Genomic DNA, 27,923 nt, shown 5'->3' on the forward strand with positions numbered 1-27,923 from the left:
ATACCTGCTGAACCTAAAATACCTGCTGAGCATGTCATTACTCTGGAGAAATGGTGAAAACATATGTGCTTATAAGGAAGTACAGCTTCTTCTTACTTGTACTCACTGCTTTTTGAAGAAACTTATGCAAATCTCTTTTGTAGCAAGGAAATTTTAGAGGTTCAGGATGTGTGTGCCGAAGGCATCATTTCTGGATTATATTAGCAAGTCTGATACCAGTCATGACATGCTGAGTGCATTTACCTGGGAAGAGTACACTTGAGAGTATCATTTATACTGGACATCAGGTACATAATCAGCCATGAAGAAAACTGACAGAAATAAAACAATTTAATGGGAATAAAGTAGGAATGACATAGAGGGCATTAGGAAAACCCTGAGAACTACCAAAAGCCAAAGAAGTCTCATAATTTTTCACATGACATGAAGGTTACACCACCAGGCTACATGTAATTTAAGTAGCATGAAATAAAAGTAGCATTACTGGTGATTTGTTTGGGGAAAGGGGAAAGGAAGCTTCTAGAGGGGGGCCAAGAAAGATATAGGAGCAAACTACCTCGGACTCCTTCACACCCTCCTATGCACAATACAATATGTCAATTGACAATATACAAAGAGCACGGAACATAAAGGCAAATAGAAACTGATTAAAAAATAAATAAACTTATATATTTTCCTAAAACAAAACCATACACTAGAAAACAAAAATGCCACAGCAACAAGGTCAGAAAAAGGAAAAACAGAACAAGTAATTCACTTTAGCAGCAAAAGAAAGAATAAAACCTATGAGAACTGAAAAAAATGACGAAAATCAAAAACATTATTTCCTTAAAAAAAAAGTAATCAAAAATACATAAAAATATTTAGAAAGCATACCACATTGATTTCATAACAGTCAACTTACATCAACAAATTGCCCGCATGTTTTTTGGCATGAAAGGAAAAATTTACAAAAGAAAGTTGTGTAAGAATGCTCTTGGACAAGTAGCATTGCCACATTCTTGTAACTTGCTTTTTTCGTTGTTGTTTCTTAAAAACTTTTTTAGCAAAATGTTTATTATTTATTTTTAAATATATTTGTTTTACAACAAAGGGCGATACAGGGAGGCAACAACACATACATCCACACCACATAACATGAAAAGAAAAAAATCTTGCACCTTAACAAATTTGAACTTGTGGGTTTTTTTTTTCTGCTGTTTTTTGGTTGTATTTTTTTATCTTATGTAAAGTTGTTAGCATATTGCAGTTGAAAAATCCTGTACAATTTACTTTTGCTTGTTTGCATATCTACACATATAATGTTTTTTTTAAAAGCAAAGTTTGTTGCTTTTTTGCCTTTTTGGTCAATTTGATATATATTTTTTTAAACATTTTCTTTTTTTCTATAATTTTTGTGTGTGTGTGTTTTAAGGAATGGATGACTGCACATAAAATTTTAACAATGCTAAAGAAAGGGGTGGTGAAGGGGAACTTATGGGAAGAAAAAATGCCTAGGGTGGATGGAGTGGGAGTGTAAAAATCTATGAGTGTACTACACAGGAGATGAAGATGATGGGAGTGAATGTGTAAGTCAGTTGCCATGTCCATGTAAGGGCGGTACGGAGTGATCTAGCAGCATTAGAGCTTCTGGCTGTAAGGAAGGGATGGGCAATATACAAAAACAAATGAGCATATTCATGCCCATCAACAAAAAGAAAGAACAGAACTCTAACATTGACAATCTCACAAACCCTAAGCTGCAACTTCTTCAACATGCAAGTTACAAAAAAATTAATAATTATAGTAATAATATTTACATTTTCATTAAAGGTTTTCAAATTATAAAAACAGTTAAGACTTTTCCCTACTAAAAATAGCAGTAAAAATACATAAACTAATAATAATAATAATAATAATAATAATAATAATAATAACCAGAGAGTAAAACAAAAAAAACAAGGAAACTAGTTTTATGCATTGGAATTAGAACAACTTCATCTGTAGCTACCCACAGCCTTCTTCTAAGAATCATATTTTCTGAAGTCCATCAAATTGACATCAGTATTCTCAGCAATTTGAGACAATCATTTCTTGAGCACATCAAATGAGTGTTTTGACTGTAATTGTTGTGCTGGCACCCCCTTCCCCACTGTCAAATTAGACTGCTTGCATATTCAGATTCTCCAGGGAAAATCTCAAAAATACAGCTGTAGGATTCTGCCAGTGAAGTAGTTCCTTATTTAAAGACAGAAATAGAGGGAAAAAATTGCAGAAAACAATTCATAACTCTTTTGTTTTGTTTGGTTTTTTTTTCATTATAAGATTGGAACAAAGCAAATCTAAGATAGAAATTCAACCATTGAAAAGAAATACATCAAAATATAACTATGTAGAGATATACTAAAAAAAAAAGCAAAAAAAAAGAAAAAGAGCACTTTGTTCCCAGGAAGAAGGGAGATAAGAGCAATTGTGGGGGTTTGAAATTTTATTTTTAAAGAAAAAATTATTCCACACACTTCCAAAGATGAACAAACCAGATGTGCACATTGAAAGGAACAGACAAAGCAGTCTAGGGACACTTTCATAATTTAGATTTTTTTTTTTTTAAATATCGGTTTCTCTTTCATTCCATCCCCCTCCCCCTTAAATTTGTTTTGAATTGTTGGCCAAAACCCCACCACCCTCTAGTGTTGCTTTTTTTTTTAATAGATCTTTTTTTTAATCTTTTATTTTTAAAATAAACATGGAGAGGAAAAAAAAAAGGACGTGCAGTCTCGATGTACGTCATAAATAGACATAGAAAAAGATAAAAGAAATTGGCTGAGGTCGACAAATGGGTTATATAATAGCTTAATTTTACTGTAGGATGTTAATAATAATGCATGCTTAAAGTAAGTTGCATTTAGGGAAAGTAGAAAAACAGAACAGCAAGCAAGGACCTGGGGAGTGGGTGGGCAGAGGGGAAGGGGAGGGCGAGGGGTGTACCATCCATGCCTCTCCAGAAAGGGCAAAGCACATTCCAGCGGGTTCTCCACATTTCTGGGGGAGGTCAGGAGGGGAAAAGGGTGAGGAGAAATCATAAGCTATGCTAGGACACACTCTTTACCCTGACTATTACCTTCTATTTGAATCAATCACTCAAAATGCCAGGTTGTTTTGGCTCTAACTTTCCAAAGCATTCCCAAAGTGATTGGCATTTCTTTTTTTTGCCTAGTGACAGAAAATGCTGCTACTGCTAGCATTAAGGTGGAGACTACTTTCTCCTATGCTACAAAGTTCAAGAAGATATTACTAATCAGTTCTGAGTCTACTAAAACTAAACAGGATTACAAATACTGTATGTTCTGGAGGGGTCCTCAGCTTCCTCTGAATTCATAGAATCACAGAATATTCTGAGTTGGAAGGGACCCACAAGGATCATCATGTCCAATTTTTAAGTGAATGTCCCAGATAGGGATCAAACCCCCAACCTTGGTGTTATTAGCACTATGCTCTAACCAACTGAGCTAATCTTTAATGACACACATGATATCCATATTTTTCTTGTAAAAAGATCATAATCCTGACATCAGAGTCCTTCCAAGAAGGACCCCAGAAAAAAACATGCTTTGGTTGATGTTTTAGAAGACTGCAAAAGTTACATATAAGGCTTTGGACCCTGCCTACGATGATTCTCTCCAGGAGGAGGTTGTAAGCACTGCTCGTAGTTTAGCTTTCTGTCATGAATGCCAGCAAGATCATTTCATAAGCCATCATAAAGGTCATGCTACCACCAATTGGTGGAAGTGGGGGCTATCTTGAGCTTGAATTTCTAGGAAGAATGGGACTATCCTTCTTGTAGATGTGGCCAGTGGTACTTTTGCATAAATACAATAACAAACAGGTAGGAAGTTTTGGTACTTATTAACATGAGGAATAATAGCATCTCTAAAGACATTGAGAGATCAGTATAGTGCCGGGGAATGTTAAATAAGCAATACACCCCACAAAAATACAATAGCCCATAGTGGTTTTAGAGGCATTACTGAAAAGGGTCCAATTCTGAGAGGAGTTATATGAGAACTCCTGCTTCAGAAGTGATGAGGTTGCACTCCCTATAAGCACAGTGCAGCTGTAGCTGGAATGTACAATGCCTTTGCTGGAAGACTACACTGGACCTATCTCCTACATCTCTTTGGTAAACATGTTAGGAAGGGAAGAGGTCAAACCAAAGAAAAGGAAACCTGGTCAAGGTTATCTCAGGGACAGAACATGCAGGTTACAGGAAGAAAAATGTTAGTCTACATAGGAAATTTTGAGGATTCATTTGAGATCAAAAAAAAATGGTTAGAAATAAGAAAAAAAAATTACAGAAGTGAGGCCTTTTCAGACCTCAGAGGAGATTTTTGACGAGGTTACAAGGCTAGTGTCCCTGGACATCACTCCCAACCAGGATTCTGAGCCTCTGGTTTAATTGTACTTAGGGAGTTTCACAAAGAGGCATTTAAGCTTTGAATTTTAATCAGTATTTGTCATGACTTGCAGCTGGATTTTCAGAGTAGTGAAATATCCCCCTTCAGCACATTAGAATTGAGTGCCTTCTCTTTGATGCAAAACAGACTGTAAGGCATGGGTCTGCCTGCCAACTGTGCAGTCTGTGTCAGGCCACTCCAGAAAATACTTATGCTCTATTTGACAATAAATGCCTAACTCGTTGCATGAGGGTCTGGAAAAGACTTTTACTGCCTGGAAGATCAAAAGAGCTAAAGAACCACAGCTGGAGCCAGAGACACTTAAAAAAATGACAAGATTTTGTAAAGGAAATCTTGATGTTATAGTTATAAGGGGATTTTAAGGGTGATAAGAAATTTTTTCTTTACTTGTTCAATTCAGAGGTGCTTGAATAGAAGCAGAGGTCTTTGGAAAATCTTGGTCCAGCAATTTCTGCTGAGGCTGGGAATACCTCCTTCATTTTTTAAAAAAATTTCTAGCTGTTAATAGTAAAACCTAGATGTCCTAATTTGAAAATTGAATCCTGAATGCTTCCACATAAAACTACAAGACAGTATTTTATTACTTAACATTTAGAAAATTATTCTTCAGAAAAACAAAGATTAAAAAGCATAACCATTGCAGCTTTATTTTATTTTCATAAGCTTAAAGTAGATTGAAGGACTGGGAGTAAAAGCATCTGTACTATCAAGGCTTTATAAGCTTCCTGTACTAGCTTCCAAAACAACCTGTTCATCCTTGTATGCTTTTAACCTTTCTTAGAGTAGTATTTTTCAGACATCTAGCCAAATGAATGCTTAGCACACCACAAATAACAAATAGCTTATAGATTAATAGGACTAAAATACTAATTTTAAAAGCATACCCTCATCCCTACCCCCAACTCAGAATAAAAATCTCTTCCTGTGATTCCCATCAACTATCCACACTAACTTAAACTGCAAGAGAAGTGTATTGAATCAGCTGGTACAGTACAAAACACTGGAAGATAGGAAGAGCCTAAGAAGATAAATTAGTTATATCACTTTCCTTGCACCAGCTGTTTGTACTGGCAAAAAGCTCTCTCATTATAAACCCATGTGAAGCTCAGAAATAAAAAGCAATCTATAGAAAGAATGTCTACATGAGCACGACTGACAAAGTCCAACACGACATTTTGCTTGGGTTTGTGTGTAAGAGTTAATTAATGAGGCTTCTTTATAGAAATTAGCTAGGAAACTATCATCAAATATGAAAGCACATTTACAGTTATCGAAGCTAAGGAAATTATAGGGCTAAACTACCACAGCTCTCTAAAGTAAAGAATTTTTCAGGTGTTTGCCATAAGCTTATTATCTTTCCACAGTCCTCCAAATCAAAGAATATTTGATGCTTCCAGTGTTAAGCAGCCCATCCAATATCACTGGCCCGAAAGCATTCTTCCCATGCATCTCTGCTCAGCTGTATCTGTCTCCCATAAGAAAGACCTGATGTGGTTTTTGAAAGACTCAAGACTGATATTTGTAGTCAGCCCAGCTAGGGCTCTTTTTATGTAAAGCCAAATTTATTTAATCCTAAAAGTCATTCCAGACATGGAACAAAGTCTTTCAGAATCCTGAGGGATTTTGGAACCACAAACCAGATTCTCATTCTGACAAACTCAGTAGCATAGTGTCATCCAATAATTTGAGTGGGAGCAGGAATACTAGCCAAACTGCATATTTATGGTATACTGAAATGTATATAGTTTTCTGATAATCTGCAAACACAGAGCAGCAAGGTTATATTAGTATATCTTCCTTTCTTCAGTATACAGCTATGAAGTAGGTAAAAATACATGTCAACAGTTTGTCCAAATGCTAGTAGATGCTTCATGACTACCACATCCCTTCTTATTAGTTGCATCCCAAGAAACCATATGCTGTTGTACGGTTGGATCAGTAGGCTGAGATCAACTGTATGAAGTTCAGCAAGGTCAAGTGCTGGGTTCTGCACTTGGGTCATAAGAACCCATGACCCAAGCATGGGGTAGAGTGGCTGGAAGCAGCCTAGCAGAGAAGGACCTGTGGGTGCTGCTTGACAGCTGGATGAAGCTGAGCCAGCAGAGTGCTCAGGTCGCCAAGAAGGCCAGTAGCATCCTAGTCTGCATCAGAAACAGTGTGGCCAGCAGTACCAGGGCAGTGATCGTCCCTCTGTACTTGGCACTGGTGAGGCCACACCTGGAGTGCTGTGTCCAGTTCTGGGCCCACCATTGCAAGACAGACACTGAGGTGGTGAAGCAAGTCCAGAGAGGGGCAATGGAGCTGGGGGAGAGTTTAGAGTGTAAGTCATATGAGGAGCGGCTGAGGTAGTTTTGCCTGGAGAAAAGGAGGCTCAGAGGAGATCTTGTTGCTCTCTACAACCACCTGAAAGGTGACAGGACTCATTTTCAGTGCAATATTTTTAATCACTTGGATACTAGGTTACATGTGCCATTTCTGTTGAAAGATCCTACAAAGTAATCTAATTAACCCCTAAGTAAGCACAAGGACATTGCATTCTCAGAATCTGCAGCTAGTCCAGCTGGAAGTAACTCAGTGGATAGGCCTTCCTCCCTTGCTTTGTGAGGGATGGATCCAGAGCATAGTAGACTTACTGGCAAAAGGTTTCTCTTGTAATGAACTTAAACTTCAGTTCTGATGGCAAAGTAGTGATTCTAGTTCTGCCTTCAATAAGCCCTCTTCTTTTAGCATTTCCCGTTCCTCTTAGAGACGTAAATCAATGCTGGGAAGAACCTGCATTTGCAGGTTTTATCCAGAGATAGCTATTGTGGTTTTTATCTTGGAGTTGTAAAAAAAATCAAGCAAAGCACAAGCTCAGAAAGAAAAGTGTTGTCTACCTCTTGGATGGCTGAATAATCCAGGATCATCCCAGGAATTACTTATAACTCTGGAAGACATTCAAGATTGAAAGGATTCCACTTTAGAAGTCTCTTCACTGATGCAGCTATACCTTATTCTTGAGGGTACATGGGAATCAGTACTATTACAGGCCTTTAACAAGGACCTTTAACAGTGTACACACTGTACCAAGGAAAGTGTTTAGCAAGCTGTAGAAGAAAATAGGGATGTTTATGAATGAATATAAGTTGGATTTATGTCTTTTTGGCATTATTGCCTTTTCAGCATTTCCTGGTAAAATGTAGAGTCAAGAGAATTTACAGTGTAATGGTTGGGAAGAAGCTTATTCCAGTAGGCTTTGAACAAGATTCATTTACCTGTGTCTTCACAACTAAACTTATTTCTTTTACTAATCAAAGGGAATGATAAGGGTTATGATAGGGCTCGTCGTCTTCTACTGAGTTTGAGCACTTTTACATTCCCTCCTAGAGTAATTGAGATGTAAAAGTAAAGAACCGAAATGACCTATTCTAGCACACGTAGAAAAACTGCAATAAATCAGGGACTCTTATTAACTCATGTTCCAAATGATGGCTAATCCAGCAGCACAGCCCTGCTCATAATGTTATTTTCCTTATGCTACAACAAGTCTTTGGGAATCCAAAATCAAGTCCTGGGACTCCAGGACTTCAGTCTCCTCCTCCTCAGCCAAGAACAAGCCAAAATATTCCTCAGAGTTAATACAAAGGTTGCTTCACAGCCATCCTAAAAGGCTAAGCCAAGTTCCCCATCAGCAAGATGAGCTGATGTTGGATACACCAAGGCTTTAATACCCAGTAACCTGTAGAAGAAAACTGTAATGTAAGAGAGTTTCGGTGATGAGGAGTTCACTACTAAGTAGACTGCTGGCTTCTTCTACCAAATTACCATTACGAAGCGGTAGAAAATCCTACGTAGAAACCACAGTAATGAGTATACGTAAACAAATGTAGCCACAACTCTTCCTCTGGAAAGAAAAAAATGGAATGACAACCTTTTGAGTAGTATGTTAGGTGATGTTCTCTCACAACAGTTCAGAGGATGTGAGACGCTCTTTCCTTTTGATAGTAATAATGTTTAAATGCAATAGAATCCCCTTGAGACCTCAAGCAGAGGTGTTTGGAGACAGAATGGGAAATTACTATTTAATCTGTGCTTTGACGTCAGTTTTCCTACTAGGCAGTGCTTGTAACTGCATCAGACGTACAATAGAGCTAACTAACATATGAGCTCTCTGCAGCTCTGAAGCACTGCAGGGGAGCCCTTTGTAAAGGAGCTTTCTATATGTGAGCTAGTTCTGTCTATCATTTGGAAAAGACAAGAGGGGATAGTGCTGTGATTCAGGCATTTGGGGATGGATTTTTGGCAGGACTTCTTGTTTGTTTTTACAGGCAAGTTTAATACTAACCATGAAGAGCAGACGCATAAAGAAAGCGTGCCGTTTTTGCAAATTTCCTTCTGAAAGTTCAGGATTACAGCAGTGAAAGACTGCTGCAGGCAAGTTTGAATCCTCTTTTTGAACATACTGAATGACTGGAATAAACTCTACTGTGATTCAGAAGCCAATGCTTTAAGCTGTTTATCAGAGGTTGCATTATAGCAAGAAAGTGGCTGGGAAGGGTATTTGCTCTGCTTTCATAAAAGATTGGATTAGAAGAGAAATAGATCTCATTCCAAAAGTTAACTTACTTTAATATCGATGATATTAATATCTGAGGCCCCCAATATAAGAAGGTCATGGACCTCTTGAAGCAATTCCATAGGACAGCCACAGAACTGAGGCCTAGAGCACCTCTCCTATAAGGAAAGGCTAAGAGAGTTGGGGCTGTTCAGACTAGAGAAGAGATGGCTCCTAGGAGACCTTACAGGGAGTAACTCCTGGGAGGAACTACAGGGAGGAACTCCTGGGAGTTCCTGTACCTGAAAGGAGCCTACAAGAAATCTGGAGAGGAACTTCTTATAAGGACATGTAATGATAGGACAAGGGCTCTGAACTGAAACAAAGTATGTTTAGATTAGACATTCGGAAGAAACTTGTTACTTGTGAAAGTGGTGAGGCACTGGAACAGGTTTCCCAGAGAAGTAATGGATGCCCCATCCCTGAAAGTGTTCAGGGCCAAGCTGCATTGAGCCCTGAGCAACCTGCTCTACTGGAAAGAGCAGGTCCCCACCCATGGTGAGGGGGTTGGATCTAGATGATCTTTGGGGTCCCTCCCAACCCAAACCATTCTATCATTCTATAACGGTGATACTTGTATCTATTTCAGAACCACAGGTAGTATGTCCATAGCTAAAGCTGAGGAGATGAACACCAGAATATTTAGGTTCATACAGATTTTAAGAGCTTTTTGAACAAAAAATCAGGATGACTGCTTTCTGCTATTAATTATTTCTGCTTAAGGTGTCTTTGGTGTCCTTTCTCCCTTGTCTTCACACCATGATAACTTATATCTCACTATCCCAAATTTTTAATTGTTTTCTCCGTTAAAGAAGTCGGAGCACTACCTTTCAAAATGTGGGGGTTCGTTGTGTGGTTTTGGTATTTTTTCAAACCAACAGTTAATATTCATAGACCAGGGCAGATCAGATTGCTGTGGAATCACTATTTAAAGAGATATATAGTCATACGCTTGAATATATTTTCCATATTACTGCTTACTGTATTACTTGAAGCATTTACACTTAAATTTTAGGGTCACTGTTAGAAAAATCAACTAAAAGATTACTTTGCATAGTTATTAACCATCATGTCTGAGCTTCATGGTTTAGTAATTCACAGGAGCATAACAATCATGAATACCTGTGAAATGAAAGTTAACTGCAGATCAAGTCTAATAGGATGGAAAGTTAATTAAAAGAAGCTAAAAAAATCTTATCGTATTAGGCTTTCCTCTGCTATGAAGTAAGACGTTATATGGTCAGATTTTAATAGGAAAGTCTATTACTTTCTTATAGCCTCTAATTTCCTTTATCTGTATGAGCCACAAAATTTTCTCATGCAGAATTATTTTTCTGATGAAATAATTATTTCTATTCATATTTTTATTCTAATTGATGGTCTTAAGCACAATCAAGAAAGAGATGGAAATGGAAATATTATGTTAATAGAACAAACACTTTATTTGGGCAATTATGCTAAGGGCAAAACTTGCAGCTTTGAACTCTGTGAATGAAATAAAAAGATGTTCAAATTCTAACCTTAGTGCCCTGTGATTTTCTGGCTTATTAGGGTATTAATGGACAGCACTGTTTTGAAGTTATAAGAAACCCTTCACCCTCAACAGACTCATTATAAACACTTGAGCCATCTAGGTCCTTGCTTGCCTTTTGCAAAGGACACTAAATGGGAACAGGCACATGAACCAAGATTATGGTGGAGAAGAACCGGCAGATTTGCGTGTTATTTCCAGTGCCTAAACAATTCTTGTTAGTCTTTCACGGTAAATTTAAGTGTTAATGCAAAGTGGCTTCTTTTCACAACCTTCCACTGCATTGAGTTATTCATCAAAATAGAAGCATGCCAGAAGCCAAATCATAAATTGCCATTGCCGCATTGTATCTCCATCACAGTTCCTTATTATTGTCTTATTTCACTCTCTGGTAGGTTAGTAGTGGTAACCTCAGCTGAAAAATACAGAGAAAGGGAACCAACTGGCAATTCAAACATATAGCAATAAAGAGAAGAATTCAGCACAGAAGCACTAAGCTTTGAGATAAGCCTGTATGTGCTCTCTCTTCATGGGTAGGGAGGCAGAAAATGGAGTTAACTAGAAAAACCCACCTAATTTCTGCTCTTTCCTCAGCCTCAACTTTCACTTAGAAAAATACATTCCACTTCAAAAACTCTGCCATGGTGTTTCCTGCTTATTATGCCTCAGTGGATGGCTTTCCAATTTGAAAAATATCTGATCTATTCCAAATCCAAAGATATTCTTCATACCAACTCACTGCCAAACCAAGTTTGGGATCTAAGAAATGAGTTCAGGTCTCCTATCATCACTCATAAGGAAAGATGTATGCCCTCACACACCTTGTAGCTTCCCTGTTGCCTTCAGTAACTTTACAGAAATATGACTGACTGAACTTTTAAACTGGTGTAGGTAAATGACTCCACAAGAGAAGTGAGAAACACACTGGAACCTATCCCCTAACCCTAGCACTGCGTGAGCTCTATAGGGAGCATCAGGATACAAAACCATTAAAAATCAGTGGACTGACCCTAGAAGAAAATACACATATCAGTGAACAGGAGGAAAGGCTTTTTGTTTGCTCATTTACAGCATTCAGATATAGCTATGGGTGAAATTATTCCCTTTGCTTTAAAAATTAAGGATTTTCATAATTAAAAAACCAGTTTTATTCAGAAACATTTCCTCTCCTTTATTACTGAAATTCTTCTTTTAAACTCAACAGTAATTTATCTGCCTTCCACCTCTGCAACGGTTGCATGCCCTACAAATACTTTTCTCCATGCATCTCTCCACGTTTCTCTCCACTCAAGCTTGTTAGTGAGTCAACTAAGGAAGCATCCTTCTAACCTGATTACAATAATTCTGACGTGCAAAGAATAGCATTCATCATTCTTACTAAATACCTGCAAACTACTTTTCAAATCTGAGATAAACAATGCTACTGAAGTCCTAACAGTACATTACTGGTCAAACACCTTACCTGACATATAAGGCTGGGTACTCTGTCAGATAAGAACAAGAAGATCCAGAACACTATCAAGTGCAGAAATAATAATGGAAGTTGCAATGACTTAAAGACACATCATATTTTCTGAGCAAAAGGAGGGTTTATCTCTGCTTCTTTCAAGAATACTAATGTGCAGAGTACAGATGCATCAACTGGGCTCAAAAAAAGTAAGTGAAAGTCAGAAGCTACCTGATCTCAGAAAACCAACAGGTATTTCTTATGTATTCAAACTGTGTAGAATAAAGTAGAGCATTGTAACGAAATACAGTAAAAAATGTAGATGATATGTATCTTTTAAAAATAAGCTGTTGTACTTGACAGATGAGCTTTGAAACATTCCAGCTAAAGTCTCTCCTATATGTTAAATCATCTAGACTTTTTTTTCCAGACTGTGATTTAAGGTCTAGCTAACTCTATATAGTGAGTTGGTGTTTTTTTTCCACATATAACTATATAAATTTAGCCCTAATACTATAAACTGCTAAATACTTTCTACTTTCATTAATCCTAAGTCACTCAACATCTCATCAGGCTGCCAGTTTCTTCAGCCATGTGGTTAATATAATTAGCAAATATGCAAGCACAAGCATATACACAGGAATCTACATACAATTTTTTGAATTTTTTTTACTCTGAAAGTATTTAATTTGCATCCAAATTCCAAGCTGCTATGGAGATTCAAGTGTTGACTGCTTCCTTTTCCAAAAGAAAAATCAACGTCCCGTTCATAAATGCTCTGAACAAAAGGTTTGGAATAGAGTTATAAACAAGTAAGGAATGTGGTGGAAAAGTTCTGCAGTTGGTATTTTAAGCCTATTACCAAACATAGTCTCCCAGGAATTCCTTGTACATAGGATTTATTTATTTTTTTTTTAATATATGCAACAAATTTCCTAACTCACTCTTTCTGATTTCATGCTCAGTTCTGGCAACCAATCCTACATTTGAAACTTAAGAGCATGATTTGCAACACACCTGCAGCAGTTTTACACTGATAATAATGCTTATATGCATTATTGCTAACTTAAATTAGCAGCAGATGAGAGCTAGAGCATGTGCACAATTTCTTACAGTAGAATCAGAGAGACCTGAAATATGATACGCAGTCCATCTCCTGCAGACAAGTACAGGATATTACCAGCACTCTGTTTTCAAACCTAAGATATTTGATACAACTATTAGAAATCTGTCATCATATTACTTAACTAAATAATACCTACGGGTTTTTATATATATGTACACTTACACACATATATATGTACTATGTATTACACAGACATAAATATATGTTTATAAACCCACATATATAAATAAATATATTTCCCTTACTTTCTATTTCCAGCACCTTTCCCAGTGCTCCAGTCAGAGACACAACACTCCAATTTATTGGATTTTATAAAATGAAACTGCATTTGTCATCCCTTAATCCTTTCTTGCAAAGAATCTCTTTCCACCACACCAGTTCTCTATGTTTATTAAGCTTCCCAGCTACATTCAGAACTCAGGACGTGTATTAGCAGAGGCTCCACTGTAATGGAGCCCAGAGATAACAGTGGCTTTGTCAGTACTACCCCTGAAATGATGTGTACAGTTCTATGCATTTCATTACCATAATAGCACAAGACAAAACAAAAGAGAAAACTGATAAAGAGCTGCTGTTCAACAAGGAACAACAATCATTGCTCTAAGCTGATGTCTAAAATCTTTAACTTCACTGTAGATAGCTCTATTGTCTTGGTTTGCATTTGCTGAAATCTCCCTGAAAAAGAAAATTTATGCAGTATGACACACCACAGTAAAAGTTGTCATTGCCCTAACATGGCTGTATCCTGAGAAAAATGACCTCCTGGTGTGTGTACCTGACAGAGAAGGTTTAAGAAATCTGCAGGATCAAAATGCAGCTTTTGTTTAAAAATGAAGGAGAGATTACTGAGGTTAGAAAGTGAAAGATGAATTAAGACTCTAAGATCTTATTTCAAGTCCTGCATTCAGACAGACCTTAAAGGCCTGGTCCACAAAAGGATTAACTATCTCTCGTCAGTGTGTAAGTCTAAAATTTAGATTTTTTAAGCAAATGCTCAGCTGCTCTAATATCCACAAAGCTCCTCTTAGCTGCTGGAAAAATTATGGCAATATAGCTATAAAACAGTGTCAGAGCTATTGGACATTCACAGATGCAGCCATCCCCAAGATCTAATTACTAAAATTCATTTTAAATAAGCATGTTGAATGTGCAGCTGGCATCCGAGATTAAATCCCAATAAAATACAATAAACAATATTGCTTTTATAGGGATTTTAAGGCAAAAGCAGTAAGTATCAATAGAACACCATAAAGCTGGGCCTTCATTAAAAGTCTGCTTTTACAGTAGTCCAAATGGCTTTTACCTCATTTGCTGTTCAGACTCCTAATTAATTAGCTTTAATGGAAGCTAAGCAATTTTCAGTGTGGAAAAAGAAACAAAACTGCTCAAACTCCTCAGGATACTCTAAATATTTGTGTAAATGTAGTGTTCTTATTTGAGGACTGCCAAGCCTGGCAGGTCTTAAAAATTTCTTAAACTATCTGAATAGGCAGCTTGTGCTTGGACATTTGCCAGCTATGAGACAGGCCAACGGAAAACCTGCAGCTTCTCATCAGGAAGGAAAGGTCATCTGGGAGGCAAAGAAAAAAAGTCTTCAGGACAAAAAAATATCTACTAGTAAATGAGGTATAGATGACTGAGATTCATCTTTCCTAAACTATCAGGTCTTTTCATTTGCTATAGACTGCACTACCAGAACACTCATTCTTTAGCAGAGAACTGTGTAAATACCTTTCCAGAGGAGGCAAGATAGGGAAAAAAATACTGCACCAGGTTTTCCAACTCTTCCTGCATGGAGGAAGAATTACTACTAACAGAGTGAGCTAGGCACACAAATGGCTGCTTTCATCTTTAAACAATCCTGTTATTAGAATAGAGGTGCTGCAGGCACAACATCTGCAGTTTGTTTTACCATCTGTTTCTAAAAATATCATCTTAGTGAAGGAGACTTTTTTTCCTCTCTATCCAAAACAATTTTTGTTTGCTTTTTCTTTCCAAGGGAAAAGTGATGGATTTGGAAAACACCATATGTGGAAAAGATCACACAGCTTCAGGGATGGACTTTACCATTGCTATTCAAAATACAAGGAAAAACTGTGAACAAACCAATTGAAGATTTTGAAAAATACTGGCTCAGCTCCTATGATAAATGTAATCAAAGGTTTTAGTCTTCTAACACAATTCATACAGAGTTAGTGATAGATGTTTCCTATAGAGAAAAGTACAGCTTAATGTTCTGAAAAACCTAACAGGGAGGAAAAAAGGTGAAAAACTGAAGAGAAGTAGTAAGAAGCCCTCAAGTTATTTACAGGTGAAAGTTACTAGTCATATTTTCAAAAATGAAAAAAAAAAGACAAATGTAGTGTCCCCACACAATACTTCAACACTTTCTACTTTGTTTTGTAATTAGACACTTTGATAGAATGCAATTTTTTTTTTTTTTTTTTTTGGTATCAATTTCAAAATGAAAAAGCACTGTATGGCAAAAGTTGAATTTTGCATTTTAGGAGTTAAATAACATTTTCTTGTTTTGGATATGACACAGAGAGTTAGGAATAAATTAGACGGAATTCCTACAGTACTTTGCCAGCACCACATCTTAAGTTTTTATAAAAAAAAAATAAAAATAACTAGGGCATGAACACCTTCAACTACCTTCCAGTCTCTGAATTCCTTTTGGGCTTACGATGCATGTTTAAGCATACGAAGTAAAGGGTGTGAGAAATGGAAATGTTAGAAGTTAATGATTTAAACAATCCATCTTTTGCAGAAGCAGCAGGTGCCTTGCTGAGGCCAAGTTAGCAGCCCCCGTCCGAGGGGGAGGAGAGGTTTTGAGTGTGTGGTGGTGAAACCGCTGATCTGCATAAGAACAGCCCAGGGGCAGAGGGGGTGCACACCCACCACTGGACGATGATCACGACAAACCAGCCTTTGTTTAGCAGCAAGTTGGAGTTTGAGTCAGATAAGGAAAAAGGATTATAAGAAACAGATTAAGAAACAGATCCTGCAAAGTATGAGGACATTGGCCTTTTATCATGCCAATGTCCTCCCTCCGATGAAGCTGAGGTGTAAAACTCACCCCCTCCTCCTTCTCCCCTCCGCCTCCCTCGGAGGAGGTGTTGGGACATTCATGCTAAGCCTGAAGGTATCCATCCTTTTCAGTAAGGCACAATTGGCTCAACTAGCAGGCCCAAGAAACCAGTCTTGCCTTAGAAGGGGACATAAACCATCAAAGACCCCCAAAGTGCCCCCAGACTAATTTTTGGTGATTTCTACGAGAGGATTGCTCATGATTTACAGTGTTGCAGGAGAATGCTATCCATCAGCTAAAGGAATAAGAAAGATCTAGTAGTATGTCCAGTTTACTGCACAAAAGAGTACTTTATTCAGTTTCAGTTACATCACATACTCCCATTGCACTGACTTTCTCTCCAGCTGTCAAACCTTCTTTAATCCTTGCCACAGGTTTGTGACAATCCCCAATACCCTGACAGAGGCAAATGATTCAGAATCTCACCAAAGGCACCTCCGTGCTGCAAGTTCAGATGCGTGCTGGAGGTCTTCTATTTCAGACTGTGCCTAGATCTCAATTCTGACAGTCACACTTGCCTTCACTCTCAAAACACCTCCCCCAAATGCTGGGATGAACTACCTGCTTTCTGAGTTAGACAAAAGCCAAAGGTTTGAATTAACCGAATTGAAAAGGAGTATGAGAAAGAGGAGGAGGTAAGATTCAATCTATTTGTTCCACATTTGCTTGTAAAGCTCCTAAACAATTTTATTCTATTTCAGTTCCCCAAAATGTTTCTTTTAGCCAGAACATAAATATGGCATTAATAGATGTATAAATATATGCACATGTACCAAGACAGAGTATGCATGCATACACAGGTTTTGCAACATATTAATGATCTGTGTGTTAGCACTAAAAAAATCAGCACACAGGAGAATTATAGATTCTAGGGGAAATACCGATCTCCAGGCACTCCACAGTAGACTTGTTACTGCACAGAAAGAGGTTAGGAGAAGGAACTAAAATTATACTTTGATACACTGGGAAATACCCTGAACTGTTTACAGGACTATTTTTGCTCTTTTCATTTGTCAAACATAAAATTTATGAAGCCCCCAAGATTTCAGCACTTAAAATTAGTAGTTGCTAAAACTAGTATCTAAAACCTGTCATACTGGTTTCAGTATTAGGAAAACAAAATTCACATCTTTAAAAAAAAAAATGGAACACCCACACACACACACAATTGCTGTGCATTTCTGCTGTCCCTCAAAGAAAAAACAACTTTTCCCTCTTTTTGATGCCTCTGACACTGAGATGGAGTGAAACCTATGAAGAGATAAAATTGTTGGGATTTTCTTGTTACTCTAAAATAAGTTTACTTTGAGGTTCTGTACCTTTGTCTGTCTACTAGTTCTAGTTCCTCCTACATGCCAAAAGAGGAGCTGATGATCCTTATAACATCACCTCATGGGACCAGAGAACTTCAGTTTTTATGAGACTCAACAGAAGCAAAAAAAGAAAGTCCTTGATTGTGGCTCTTTTGTAAGGTTTTAATAATGTATTTATTAGCATAATGAAAATGCAGAATAAAATGGGTTCCCAAATTAGTAGACATCTAAGATTTCAAAGCAAGTCAGTCTAATTTGTTTTTGTTTGTTGTGCTTCGATACCTAGTTTCAAAACTGGTATGGTCTTTGTTTCCTGCTCCTCACACAGCATTTAAGGTAAGTAGTATTAAAGAAATACTACACTTCACATTACCTAGGTGTTTCCAGCTGCTTACAGCTGGGATAAAGCACAGATTTCTAGCACTTGTGAATAATAAATTGGATCTGAAATAAGCAGAAGGAAGGCAAAGTAATAACCTCCTTGATATCATTATTAACTTTTGTATCTCATTATATACTTGGGTTGAAAATGAAGGTAGAGTATGTTTGCCTGCTCTACAGAGGTATTATTCCAGGTGTTATAGTTCATGTGACCAGCAGTACCTTGAGAGCACCTTTAAGGGTCCCTCAGGTCTAGGCATGCTGACCAAAAGAAATACATAATACAAACCTTAAGGAGCAAAAGTGTATCTCTGTCCCTAGTATTTGTAAATGTTCAACACATTTTCTCTCTAACAGATATTATATATCTTTCAGAAATCAAATAGTTTCTTCTTGTTGGAAGGTAACTAATCAGTTGCCATAGATATTTAAGGGTCTAATATACATACATTTGCTTTTGATGCAAAATCTTTTCCTGAGTCATGTGCTAGCTTTTCTTTCCACTGAATGTGTCATTGGCTATTTTTATTTTCTTTCCCGTATATTTTATGAAGCTGAAAATCAAAGCTAACAGGGACAAAAAGCAAGTCCCAGCAGGTTGAAAATATCATATCTTAGTATTTTAGACATGTGTCAGCTTGATAACATAGGCACAGCACTAGAGGGATTGCCAGAATGTGACAGCGCACATGGCTTTGAGTTTAGAGAACACGCTTTAAAAAAAGACTGGAAGGCAGCAAGGGCAAGGTAGCCAGACTGTGGGTCTGATTCTGATCTTAAACGCAAAACCAGGGAAACTTAACACCAGCTAAGTTAGGCTGGAGAAACTATGACGTTTTTAAAGCGAAATTCTGATCAGGAGCCAAGTCCAAGTGATGTAAATGCTGATATGAAAGATCTCTGTATTGCTGTGCACTCATGACATTAAATTATGTAGCCTGAGCATGGTTCATTCCATTGCATGTGTTAATTCTAGAGGTAAGAGTAATATTTAATGAAAATAATGTCACACCAGAGATCCCTGACATGAAAATACTTGACTTTTGCATCCCTCACTGTAGTAGCAGATCAGCAGTTGTACTTACTGTATAAAAATACGCAATAATATTAATTCTCACAGCAAGTGAAGATAGTATTAAAACCTAAACAATAATATTGTTTATTTTGGTACTTAGCAGTACTATACAATTTTGGTGTGTTGAACAGCACTTTGCACCTGAATATCAGAGTCCGTTAAAATACTGATTAAATCTCCTTTCCCTTCATCTCCACCTCATTTAGTTAGAAGTATTTCATTTACCCTGCCTTACAGGTAGGCAAATGAACAATATACATACAGAGTCACAGAAGGAATCAACCACAAAGTTGGAAGTGGCACACCAGAGTTCAGTGTTTTTATTCTTGGCCTAAACAACTGAACCCTCAGCTCTTCCCCTTGCTCAGTAACAAAGGTCACAAAAGCTGAAGCCAACAGTCTGCCATGAGACAGAAAACAAAAGTAAGAACAAATTTTACAAGTGCCAGATATCCATACAGATCTTCAGTGGGATAAAACAGAGCACAGTGGGACCTTCCACAGCATCCCCTGCACCTGAGTGAGCCTCTCATTCCCTGCACCAGAAGGATAGTCAGAGCCTTAGCAGAGGCTAGTCACAGGCTACCTAAGGCAAGCAAAAGTCACCATTCAGCAGGACACAGCCTGAAGCTTACTGTCCTGACACCCAGACACTTGATTTATTCATCACAATACTCCAATCTGAAGGTTACCCTGAACTTCATCATGCAGGGGGCTAAAACTCTGATTGTTCTGCTCCAATAACCTGCCACTTGAGCTAAAAAAATGGTTCTCTTGCTGTTTAGTCTCATAATAGGACTGTTCTGGTCTCTCTGCCAGAGGGCAGTATTACACAAAACTATGAGCTTGTTGATTATAATACAATTTTATAAGCAGTTGCTCTATTTAAGCAATTGCCAAGAAAAAGTTTTAGATTCAGTAGGAATTATTAGTTGTGAAAAACACAGAGATCTAAAATCTAAACCAGCCAAGCTTTAAATATTGATTCATTTAATAACTTCACTCAGTAATGTTTCTCAGGCTATATATGAATTAAGAAAACTGAACTGAGCATAAGATCATTGGTTCCCACTGGTGAAAGAAAAGCTATCTTCTTTTTATCTCTCTGCAAGTACAAGAAACATATCTCGGTTAAGTTAAATGAAATAATTAAATAATTCCATGTTGGAGACTTGAACATGTCCCTTCACTTCCCTCTTCTGGTAACTCTTATCTTAAACAGGTAAGTCTTAAATCATGCTCTTGTGAAAAAAGTTTATAGATTTCATCATCTCATCTTCTCTTCAGAACAAACTAATTCCTGCAAAACAACTGGAATTTTAGCTAGGCTAAAGATAGATGTAAAGATATATGCCATTAATGTAGCTAGTACCTTCAACAGGGACTGAATTAAGGATACCAGGAAATGCACTACTGTAGAAGCCAAACAATATTTTTTCTAAATAGTGTTTCAAGTCTAAGCAGACACCTGAAAACTCAGCTTGTTTTCTTCTGCCTTGTACATTATTGCACATTTATGACGCATATGGCAGAAGACACTCCAGATGTGTTTCCACAGTTGTGTTCAAGTTATACAAGTAAACATCAGCAAGCACTTTTCACCAGTATCAGTGAGAGGCAGACATCACCCAGCGACAAACAGAAGACTGACCCCACAGAGTGAAGATGCACTACTCCTAGAAATCTTAAGTACGTTCCTAGATTTTTGTCTCCTACCTACAAATGAACTATGAACTGTAAATTTTAAAAAAATATTCACAGAGATATCATTTCAGCAGCAGATGCACGGTGATATTCCCTTTCTAACACTGTCTTTTATAAAAATGCCTAGGTATATCCCATTTAACATAGCCTGCACTCTGTGTAGCATTGTCTGGCACCTAGAGCACAGATAAGAGAAGTTCTTACTCCAACACATCAGCATGTACATACAAATCCTCTAAAAAGCTGCAAAAGAAGTCACTTTAGCATTATGCCAGTAAGGCACTTCTAGGAGTGAAATGATAACAGAGTTTGAAAACTATTGAAAACAGAACAGCTGCAAACTTGGTTTTTCTTATGAAGCTGTGTGGACATCTTGCAACATTCATCTTGAAGCCACGGGGAGACACTCAGAATGTCATTCAAAGCTTGGTGCCTCTTTGTGGATCCCCCTCGGGCAGGTGAGGAGGGGAAGAGGGAAGGGGAAAGGGAAGAGGTATGACAAGAGTGCTGAGGAGCTGAACACCAGCTTACGAACAGAGAACAGAATCACATAACAACACTGGGCCAGTGGACTCCAAGACACAGTGACATGACAGATGAACACAAAGAAGACGCAAAATTGCTACTTGAGAAATAAAAAAAAGAGAAAAAAACCCCATAAAACAAAGTAGATATATAACTCTGAGGCTGCAAGAAGCAACCGACGGTACTGGCATAACTCTTCCAAAAAGAATAAATTATAATGCAAATTAAAATCAAAATTATATCCCACCAAATCATACACTACAGACTTGCTTGGTTAGCCTGAATGTGTAGCTCTGATGGAACACAAGATGGCATCATCACAGCCCATGCACCGGTTAATGAAGGCCATGGTTAGTTACATCAGCTAAACTACAGCATGCCAGAAAAATGATTTTGCACTGACCCAGAAATAAAAGATACAACAGACATTCTGCATTGCAATAAAATTCTTTTTATGCCATCTGCAGTTTGTAGGGCTCTTTATGTTGGAAGAATTTTTCCTGGGAGAACTCAGGGGTAAAGGGAAAGGTTTTTCTTCTGGGTGATTTTTTTCCTTAACTCAGTTGAAAAAAAAGGGAAAAGGGAAAAAATGGGATAGAGATTTTGGAGAAGTTTAAAAGAGGTAGGGAGAAGGGAAAATAAGAATAAAGGAAGGGTAACACTCTTCATTCTTTTGCACACAACTTTCTTGGGATGTCCAAAAATTTGGTTTTCTCAAGGATGGCAAGAAAAGATTTTGTTGCCTTTATTATTTGCAGATCTATATCTCATTCTTGAGATGATCAAATAATGATTTTATTGGAATAACTCCAAAAATATAAATTGAGAAGTACAGCAATGATTTTAAAAATTAAAAAATAGCGGTATGGCACGATTACGAGCCAAAAAAGGAAAAAAAAAGGGAAAGAAATATAAAATAAACTAAAATATCAATCACCAAAAATTCATGCGGCACAAGATGAGGTGAAACGATAGAAAATGTTCTTCAAATATATACAATGTATATATCTATCTATATATACACGGAGTATGTGTGTATATATCGATCGATATACCTGTATAATTTTTTTGTTCTCCCTGCCCCACCCTACCCCAAGGCTAATTGGTAGATGAAATTATCAATTAAAAGTAAATAAATAAATAAAAGGAAGAAAGAAATAATTCTAACAGAAAAGAAATTAACGTGCTTTGTTCACCAAGATATAACAATATCATGCATCTGTCCACACCAGCGAATGCCAGGGTTAGATGAAGGCATGAATTTCTGTGTAAACATGTGATTGGATGATAGGGGCTACTGCTGATATTGGCAATTTATTACTTTAGCATATAGACATATAGACATATATGCACACTGTATATATAGTGCATATATAGGTAAAATATCCTTATGGGTGGGGCCTTTGGACCTTACATAGGAAGGAAGACCAATATGCTGAAAACCAATCTCAGTATTCCTAATGCTGAAAAAACAAACAAACAAAAAAAAGAAAACCAAAATTCCTGTAAGTCACCTGCATGATTGGTTAGTAAAACTTGCTCGTTTGGTTTTGTTTTGGCTGTAAGATTGTAGCTAGGAAATTCCATCAAACAAGTAACTCTATTACACACTGGGACACCTTTGGGTCCATATGGAATTCAGCCTGTGAGATGGGAAATCTACTACTCTGAGTACTCAGAGGCATGCACGTAAGTTTAAATGCCATTTCTTGATCACAACATCAGAAATGGAGCAAAACTCCTGCTTGTCAGAGGGAGAGACTGGGGGTAACTGGGCACTGGATTGTGTTGGATGTTTCTCTTAGAAGAGCAATGAAAATTCCCTAGGTGCTTAAAGAATTGATGCAGCTATGGAGGACAACAGCCAAATCAGCACTTCTCTTGATTTCTTCAATTTTCTTCACTTTCAGCATCCTGGTTTTTGTACTATACTAGTTGTTTGTAGACTCTTGGAAAAGAGTTTCTGCTTGTTTTCTGCAAATGAATCTCTAACCCAGACAGTCTGCAAGTGGATGGGTACAGGCCAGTAAATTATAGATACAGACACCATACCTGTAGGGTATGTGTCTCCTGTGTGTGGGTATGTGTACAAAACACTGTAATTTCCAGTGCAAAGAATTGTAGATTTTGGCTTCTCTGCCGCTGTCTCATAGAAAAAGCTTACCAGTTTGATTAGACAATGACAGCATTATGATATATGAAGCTTTTTGGGAAACACAGACTAAATTTTTCTGGAAAAAAATCACATAAGAAATTGATGGACTGATAGGAAGGGAAAACTTGCAACTGTACCACGGAAGAAACACAGGATGTGTCAAGCCAGGGAGCTAGGATTAAACCTTAATATACCATTTCAAGAGGCTGTATTATGGGCTTCAGGCTAATTGGTGACTGTTTGGGTCTCACTGTATTGAGCAGTACAGTGATCCCAATCAGATGCCTGACCACCAGCATCCAGCCTGCCTGGTGCCAGAGTGCTGCATTAATGGGCATCCTTAACAGAAACAAGGGCAATGGTATGAGGAGACAGCAACAGTTGCTGTCAGGAAAGCATAATTATAATCCTCAAGGCTTTGAAGTCTCAGTAAGATGTGATTGTAGGGGTGCTCCTCATCTGACTAGAAAGAGATAAATGCTTGCTTCCTTTGTGATAGCACAGTGCTTCCTATTCCAGAATAAAGATATTTTCCTACATATCTTTCATTCCCTGAGAGTGGCTGAGTGACCAAAACACCATCATGGAGCTGTGTTCAAAAGCACAATCTCAGGACCCCAGCTTGAGCTTTGAAGAACTTGAGTATTTGAGCCTTGGATCTCCCTGAAACAGACCAGAAGAGAGTTCTGTACTCAACCAGGGAAAACCATCATGTTTCTGGTGCAGAAACAAGAAGCTTTTTGCCACAAGTTTTTTAGTACTGGGACAAGCATCATTTCCATAGGGACAAGAGAGGAACTGCTCTTGACTGTTAAGTAAATGCTTCTTCAGGGCAGATGAAAAGTTTTATGCCCCCTATATCATTTACATTAAGCCATTTTGGGAGATCTAGAGATATAAGGGTATCTAGACTTGTTTGCATTAAGATGAATAGCAAGTATTTTTTATCCCTGAACATGCAATGGTTTCTTTTGCATTACATAAAATACAAATGGGTTTTGCATGGCAGCTGTCATTGCCATCACTTAAAATAATTCCTTATACATACATATGTGTGTACAGGTGATATCTGTTGGCTACTTCACTCAGGAAAGGTCCTAAGATATCTGCTGCTTTTTAAGTGGATCTACAGATATCTCCAAAGAAATCACTTTAGGAAAAGGGGCAAAAAGTGGTAGGAGGTCTGCTCCAGTGAATGTCTCAAGCCAGCCTGGAAAATCCTGAAAGGAGTAGAGTGAGGAAATTACCTTCACACCAGCTTCTTTTAAAGAGATACAAGTGTTCAGATGCAGATCGTATACTTAAAAGATTCAGGTCTGGGATTCAACAGTGAATCAATAGTAATTACTAAGTGGAAATAATCTTGCCAAATGTCTCTCATATGATATTTAGCTTCAAAGAGGACATGATTTTCAGCATTTGAGTACCCCAAACACAAAGGCTTCAAAAAGATTCTGTGGAGTACCACCTCAGATTCAGGATCAGGACCAAAGTAATATGTTTAGACATTGGGATTTGATTCTGACCACATGAAATCTGAAAATTTCTGATTTCCAGGGCCACATTCTCTGCTGCCCTTGTCTTGGCTATTGCACAGCAGGTTCATAGTGATATGCACCATATCTCACAGCTGCAGAAGTGAGTTCAGTAACCTTTGCATTACTGGACTGTAGCACTGAGGGTGGTAGAAGGCCAAGTCCTGGTGTTTGGCAGAAACTCAAGAGCTTTAAAAGCTACACATTATCAGAGTAACAAAAAGGAGACTGTGCTGGGTTAGGTCATTTAATTTTCAGTTTGCTGTAAAAGGGATCAGGCAAGCCAGAGGGCAGTGACCTATCAACAGAAGAGGATGAAGCAACTTCAAATGAGCCCAATTAAAAAAAAAAACAAACACAACAATATTAGGTTCAAAAAAATCCAAACCCACACACTAGAAAATACAAGCAGGATAATCTGGATCTTTTCTTTCCATGATATATACATTTAAATACCAGATCTTGGCATTTGACCAGAATCCTGACTTGGCTGGTGAAGTGTAAAGGCAAACATATCTGCTCAGCCAAGCCAGCACCACTGGATTTCGATAAGCCGGCTCAGATTGCTTTAGTGCTCCAGAGCAGAATGGGCTGCGTGAGTGCTTTGATACTGGCTGTATTGCAGACACTGGATGCTCTGGGAATGCAGACAATAAATTAGACAAAGAAAATGAGAAGCACCATAAACCTGTTACTTTTCCTTCTTATTATGATGGAATGTGTTAAGTTTATGCAAAAATGATCTGCATATTCTTCCTCCTTCTGGCGACTCTGTACACCAGTGCTTCTGAGAGCACGAAAACTCAAAATCTGGAAGTGCAGACTTCATCAGCAAGGACCATCTGGGAGACTTATTTTTATGTATAATCAAGCTAACCTTTATTCTCAGTGCGATAGTAATTCCCAAGAAAAGATTCAGGTTTCAGTAGCTCATGAATTTCAGCTTCCTATGCAAGAGGAGTAGGGTGCAATAAAAGATACTGGGTGAAATTTGCAAGAATGTCTAGTAGTTTAGGAGAGAACCTTCTGAAGATTTTCAGCAAATCATATTATTTTACACAGCAGATATTCAAATGTCTGTAGGCACTTACAGCTGACAACTGTAATGTTTAGCAAGATTTTCAAAGGCAAGTAATTTTTACAAATCCAGTTTGTACCTGTTTGTAGCATTAGATTTCTAACTGTGTCAGGAAGGAGGTATTTTTAGTCTGGAAATGTTGCTCTACAGCAATCTGAAATTTCATGCTAAGCATCCTGTTTTACCAAATTTCTCCTTAAACTTTGATTTTTCCACTGGCAGCACAAGTTGGAAAGAATATTGCTATTACAATTTCTAACCATTGAAGTAATTGTGATTTCTGAACCAAAAATGACAACAGTGTACAAGAGGAGGAGTCAGATAAAGACCTCATTTTGTCCTTTAATTGAAATACCTGGCAATCAGAATATAAATAAAAAAAGAAGTCTTGACATGTTAGTGAAGCTTAAATGAAATGACTTCTATCCATTCACTTACATATCAGTTGTGGTACATTAGTTCTTTTAGCATGGTCCTATTAATCTCATGCCTCACTTCCATTATAATCACTATGCTGGCATTTCATTACTACCTTTACTTAAACTCTCAGTACCCCACACTGTTTATACTTCACAATCTAGTATTATTTGGACTGCTTCTCTTCCAGATGGGGAGTTTGAAAAACCCATAGAAACCTATGAAAAAAGAGATGGGAAGCAGGCTGAGCTATCTGTTAGCATCAGTCACTGTGTCACTGCCTTCCCTGCCACACAAGGAAATCAAGAGTATGAGCGGAAGTTCCCAGCTACAAGGCAATGCCAATCTCAGGTTACTGCAAGACCAAGTTCTACCAAAAATGCAGGTACAGCATGACGAATTGAAAAGAAATGTGAAAGCACTAGCCTTGGGTGAATTTTAATGTTATTATTGTGTTACTCAAATGGTTTCAGGACACTAGAAACAGAACATTTATAATACTATCTTGGGATTTTTTTTAAGAAAAAAAATCATCCCAAACAAAACAAAGCAAAAACAAACAAAACAAAGCCAAACAGAAGAACCCCCCTAAACTATTTATATGTTTCACTTTTAAGGACAAAAAATTCTAATCTCCCTCTTTTTATTTTAAATGTACACAGAAATTCGATGATGTCTGTTCTCTATTATAGAAATGCTTAACTCATGGCAAGCCTCAAAAAAGAAGACTTGAAAAAGCCTGTAAGAAATAAAATAGACTGCAGTTGCCTGCTGGATATCACATCATATATCTCACCAGAAAGAAAAGCCATCAATATATCAAAATGTATCTGAAAGGGAGAAGTTGAGTCAGTTCCACATGGCCAGTCCTTCTGACTCTTTAATGGATACATTTTGAAGCATCACTGCAGATAACAAGGCAAGAATTCCTACTAATTTTGTTATGTTAGGACTATGTTTTGGTGCTCCCCAATTTCTTTGGGCTCACAGAAAACAAAATTAGTATAAACACATTACCATGTTAACTGTATTCAAAATCCCATGGACAACTGTAACCTTTAACATCTATCTTCAGAGCAATTAAGAAAGATTAAACATTGCTAATAACCCATTTTTGCTTCACTTTTGTTTCTCTTCTGCTTTTCAAATGTTCACCCTCCCCACTTCACAAATCTCCATTATTCGTCACACTCCACATTGATATTTTTGTTTTCTCACTTTGTCAGTAAAGTAACTTCTGTTTCTGCAAACAACTTTATACAAACCAAATAGAGACAACATATCTGTGTTTTGCTTCTGCCAAGTCCATGGGATCTGATGCTTGGCTGTATATTTTTATTTTATATACAGTGTATATATACATAAATATATATATATACACACATATACACACATATATATATACATATATAATTATATATGTATACATTCACACACATATAAACATATGTATGCATTGTTTTTTGCAAATGAAACCAGAAAGCAAGCAAAAGAAGA

At 37.5% G+C, this 27,923-nt stretch overlaps 1 protein-coding gene and 1 long non-coding RNA gene across 16 annotated transcripts in view; both read right to left on the bottom strand.

The window, feature by feature from the left end:
• NRXN3 (neurexin 3) overlaps window positions 1-27,923 on the bottom strand; it is a 996,573-nt gene that overhangs the window by 9,702 nt on the left and 958,948 nt on the right. The gene's annotated exons all lie outside the window — the stretch shown is intronic.
• LOC126650732 (uncharacterized) lies at window positions 1,374-27,917 on the bottom strand. Its single transcript, XR_007631490.1, has 2 exons — window positions 9,291-27,917; window positions 1,374-9,167 (listed from the first exon to the last, which is right to left on the bottom strand). It is a non-coding gene; the product is annotated as an uncharacterized LOC126650732 (long non-coding RNA).

This window comes from Myiozetetes cayanensis, unplaced genomic scaffold (genome assembly GCF_022539395.1).
Source record: "Myiozetetes cayanensis isolate MyiCay16 unplaced genomic scaffold, myiCay2020 scf6-25, whole genome shotgun sequence".
NCBI lineage: Eukaryota > Metazoa > Chordata > Aves > Passeriformes > Tyrannidae > Myiozetetes > Myiozetetes cayanensis.